This window comes from Podarcis raffonei, chromosome 14, assembly GCF_027172205.1.
Source record: "Podarcis raffonei isolate rPodRaf1 chromosome 14, rPodRaf1.pri, whole genome shotgun sequence".
In the NCBI taxonomy this organism is placed as follows: Eukaryota; Metazoa; Chordata; class Lepidosauria; order Squamata; family Lacertidae; genus Podarcis; species Podarcis raffonei.
In genome coordinates this window covers 53,840,001-53,845,000 of record NC_070615.1, presented here as the reverse complement: position 1 = coordinate 53,845,000, position 5,000 = coordinate 53,840,001, and positions in this window count along the sequence as shown.

The following is a 5,000-nucleotide window of genomic DNA, read 5'->3' as shown; positions in this document are numbered from 1 at the left end:
CCGGTCCACCTGACGGCCGGACTGGAACAGCTGCCCGGTCTCCTAGCCGGGCCGGCGAGACTGGGGCTTGCCGGTCTACCTCCGAGAACGGGAGGCGGATGGAGGCGAGGCGAGAGCGGTTGGCGGAGGGTGCGAAGGCCGTAGAAGGGCAGGCTTCCGAGCGTCTGTGTGGGTCCGGCCCCTGCCCGATCCAGGGGCGAGGTTGCCGGTGGCCCCGGTCTACCGGCCGGCAAGCGGGGGTGGGTGGGCCGGTCTTCCCGGCGGAAGGAGGGGAAGCGCTGGCCGTTTTCCTGGGGGGCGGCCGGGTCTAGCTCCCCGCCGGAGGGGCCGGCAGCCTGGCCCGTTCTTCCTGCGGCCGCTGGCTGCTCTCGCTCCCCCCCCACGGTCCACTACCGGCCAGGGAAGCTGGGACGTGGCGGTCCCCTTCCGAGGACGGAAGGCTTTCCCGGTCTACCGCAGGGAGGTCTGTCCGCTGCCCGGTCTCCCCGTTCTCCGCCCGGCCGAGGCGGCTGGGGCTTTCCGGTCCTCCCCGGAGGTCCGCCGACCGCCCGGTCTACTCGCGAGGGCCCCGGTACTCCCGGCGGCGGCCGGGCCTGCGCTGTCCCCCCCCCCAAGTCTTCCGAGAACGGGGGGCCTCCCGGTCTACCGACCAAAGGCCCGGTCTGCTTCTCGTGTCCAAGGTCACCCTGGTATGGCCCGGGGCTGGCAGCGGTGCCCGGTCTCCCGGCCCCAGGTTCTGCTGGCCGTGGAGGCTGGGTCCTGCCGGTCTACCTCCGAGGAAGGGAGGCTTCCCGGTCGACCCGCCGGAGGGGCAGGCGACGTTGCCCGGTCTCCCGGCCCTCGGCTCCCCTCCGGTGGTCTACCGGCGGATAAGGCTGGGGCTTGCCGGTCTTCCTCCGAGATCGTGGGGCTTCCCGGTCTACCCACCGGAAAGCGCGGCTTCGACGGACTACCTGGCGCACGGCGCGCAACAGCTGGCCGGTCTACTGGGCCCCGGACCTCGGGAAGCCCGGTCTCCCGGCCCTGGGCTCCCCTCCGGTCTACCGCCCGGGAAGGCTGGGTCTTGCCGGTCTTTGTCAGAGATCGTGGGGCTTCCCGGTCTACCTGCCGGAAAGGGCGCCTCTGCCAGGCTTCCTGGCGTACGGCGCGGCACCGCTGACCGGTCCACTCGGTGTCAGGCCCGGTGGGCTCCTCGCGTCCACGCACACCACGCCCTGCCTGCCTGCCCGCCTGCCTGCCTGCCTGCCTGCCTGCCTGCTCGCCCGCCGCAGGGTCTGGGGCTTCCAGGTCTACCTAAGAAAAAGCGAGTCTACCGGCCGGGAAGGCTGGGGTTTGCCGGTCTTCCTCCGAGATCGTGGGGGCTTCCCGGTCTACCTGGTGCACGGCGCGGAACCGCTGGCCGGTCTACTGGGCCCCGGACCTCGGGAAGCCCGGTCTCCCGGCCGGAGGGGCTGGCGGCGTTGCCCGGTCTCCCGGCCTTGGGCTCCCCTCCGGTCTACCGCCCGGGAAGGCTGGGTCTTCCTTAGAGATCGTGGGGCTTCCCGGTCTACCTGCCGGAAAGGACGCCTCTGCCAAGCTTCCTGGCGTACGGCGCGGCACCGCTGGCCGGTCTACTCGGTGTCAGGCCCGGTGGGCTCCTCGCGTCCACGCACACCACGCCCTGCCTGCCTGCTGCCTGCCGCCTGCCCAGCGCTCCTAAACCAAGAAACAGGCTCTTGCCCGGTCTACCTGGAAGGCAGGGAGCGGACGGCCACCCTGCCTGCCTGCCTGCTCGCCCGCCGCAGGGTCTGGGGCTTCCAGGTCTACCTGAGGAGAAACGGCTTCCCGGTCTACCCTCCATGGGGCCGGGAGGCGCCGGTCCACTAGGCGGGGGGATGGAGCCGCTGCCCGGTCTACAAGCCTTCGAAGGGGGGAGGCTTTCCGGTCTACCTGCCGGAAAGCGCGGCTCTGCCGGGCTACCTGGCGTACGGCGCAGAACCGCTGGCTGGTCTACTGGGCGCCCGACCTCGGTGAGTCCGGTCTACCGGTCGGAGGGGCTGGCGGCGTTGCCCGGTCTCCCGCCCCTCGGCTGCCCTCCGGTCTACCGTCCTGGAAGGCTGGGGCTTGCCGGTCTACCTCCGAGATCGGTGGGGGTTTCCGTGTCGGACAATCTGCTCGCCGGGCCCCCGGTCTACCCGCCGGAGAGGCTGCGGCTTGCCGGTCTACTACGGAGGACGGAGGGCTTCCCGGTCTACCTGCCCCTGCCCCCTATGGAGCCTGCAGGTCTACCCGGTCGCTGTAACCCGACGACATCGCCAAGGGTGGGTGGGGTTCGTGGCGACAGCTGCCGTAGAACTCGGTGACTTTGTAGACGGCCGCTTGGCGGCAGCGCAGCAAGTAGGCGAGGGAGGGGACGGGACGGGTGAGGGCGTGCGTGCGTGCGTCCTCGCAGGGACGGCAAGGGAGAAAAGCCTTGGCGTGCGTGCGTGCGTTCCTTTGCGGGAGGTGGAGCATGCAGAGACCCAGGGATACAGAAAGACATGCGCAAAAGCGCTCGTGCGCTCTCACACACACTTGATTGCGGAGGGAGAGAGAGAGAGAGAGAGAGAGAGAGAGAGAGAGAGAGAGAGGGGGGGGGGCGGGGAGGCAGGCAGGCAGGCAGGCAGAGGCAGGCAGGCAGAAACAAAATCTCTCTGTCTCTCGTCTCTCTCTCTCTCTCTCACACACACACACACACACACAGACACAAAGAGTCGTTTGCGGGAGAAGGGCACAAAATTTCTCTCTCACACTAAGCATACACTCAAACACAGCATGTGCTTGTGGGGGGGAGACAGACAGGGACAGAGAGATGGACACAAAAGATCACTCCGACACGCACACGCGCACACCAAAGAAACCACCCCCGCCCACGACATCGCCAAGGGTGGGTGGGGTTCGTGGCGACAGCTGCCGTAGAACTCGGTGACTTTGTAGACCGCCGCTTGGCGGCAGTGCAGCAGGTAGGCGATGGAGGGGACGGGTGAGGGCGTGCGTGCGTTCGTCCTTGCAGGGACGGCGAGGGAGAAAAGCGAGGGAGGGAGGGAGGCCGAGAGAGAGGCAGGCAGAGGCAGGCAGGCAGAAACAAAATCTCTCTCTCTCTCTCTCTCTCTCTCTCTCTCTCTCTCTCTCACACACACACACACACACACACACACACACACAGACAAATAAAAAGCCCCAAACGGTCGTTTGCGGGAGAGGGAGACAGAAGGGCACAAAATTTCTCTCTCACACTAAGCATACACTCAAACACAGCATGTGCTTGTGTGGGGGGGAGACAGACAGAGACACAGGAGCCAAATACACCGCACACACGCTTGTGTGCAGGGGAGACGGAGCGATCTTTTGTGTCCGTCTCTCTGTCCCTGTCTAACGCGCACACACGCACACCAAAGAAACCACCCCCGCCCACGACCTCGCCAAGGGTGATCCCTTGCCGTCCCTGCAAGGACGTACGCACGAAGGCACGCCCCGCCCCACCCCACCCGTCTCCTGCTGCTCTGCTGCCAAGCGGCGGTCTACAAACTCACTGAGGTCTACGGCAGCAGTCGCCACGAACGCCGCCCTCGCCGATGTCGCGGTTTGTCGTGGCGATGTGATGGCGGGTGGGGGAGAGAGTGACAGACCCAAAATAGATCACGGAGAGAGAGGGAGGCAGGCGGGCGGGCAGGCATGCCAGCACACGCACAAACACTCACGCATCCCCCATTTCGACCGCACGGACGCACGCACGCACGATCTTGTCAACAATAGGGATACGACGAAGGAGGAGGAGGAGGAGAAGAAGAAGAAGAAGAAGAAGAAGAAGAAGAAGAAGAAGAAGAAGAAGAAGAAGAAGAAGAAGAAGAAGAAGAAGAAGAAGAAGAAGAAGAAGAAAAGACAGCTGCCCTGCCCTTACCATACTGGCCACACGAGGGCGCTCCTAAACAAGGGCCAGGTTCTTACGCGGTCTACCTGGGGGGGGGGGAAGGCCGGCAGGCGGGCAGGCAGGCAGGCAGGCAGGAGACATCCACGCTCCCTGCCTGCCTGCCTGCCGCCCGCCTGGCGGTTCTATTCAAAGGGCCAGGTTCTTACCCGGTCTACCGGGGGAGGCAGGCAGGCAGGCAGGCAGGGGACGTCCACGCTCCCTGCCTGCCTGCCTGCCTGCCTGCCTGCCTGCCTGCCTGCCTGCCTGCCTGCCTGCCTGCCTGCCTGCCTGCCTGCCTGCCTGCCTGCCGGCTCCCCGGCGCTTCTATACGAAGGGCCAGGTTCTTAGCCGGTCTACCTGGGGGGGAGGCAGGCGGGCAGGCAGGAAGGCAGGGGACATCCACGCTGCCTGCCTGCCTGCCTGCCTGCCTGCCTGCCTGCCTGCCTGCCTGCCTGCCTGCCTGCCTGCCTGCCTGCCTGCCTGCCGCCCGCCTGGCGGTTCTATTCAAAGGGCCAGGTTCTTACCCGGTCTACCGGGGGAGGCAGGCAGGCAGGCAGGCAGGGGACGTCCACGCTCCCTCCCTGCCTGCCTGCCTGCCTGCCTGCCTGCCTGCCTGCCTGCCTGCCTGCCTGCCTGCCGGCTCCCCGGCGCTTCTATACGAAGGGCCAGGTTCTTAGCCGGTCTACCTGGGGGGGAGGCAGGCGGGCAGGCAGGCAGGCAGGCAGGCAGGCAGGCAGGCAGGCAGGCAGGCAGGCAGGGGACGTCCACGCTCCCTCCCTCCCTGCCTGCCTGCCTGCCGCCCGCTTGGCGCTTCTATACAAAGGGCCAGGTTCTTAGCCGGTCTACCTGGGGGCGGAGGAAGGCAGGCAGGCAGGCAGGCAGGCAGGGGACATCCACGCTCCCTGCCTGCCTGCCTGCCTGCCTGCCTGCCTGCCTGCCTGCCTGCCTGCCTGCCTGCCGGCTCCCCGGCGCTTCTATACAAAGGGCCAGGTTCTTAGCCGGTCTACCTGGGGAAGGGAGGCAGGCAGGACACAGGCACCCCGCCAGCCTGCCTGCCTGCCTGCCTGCCGGC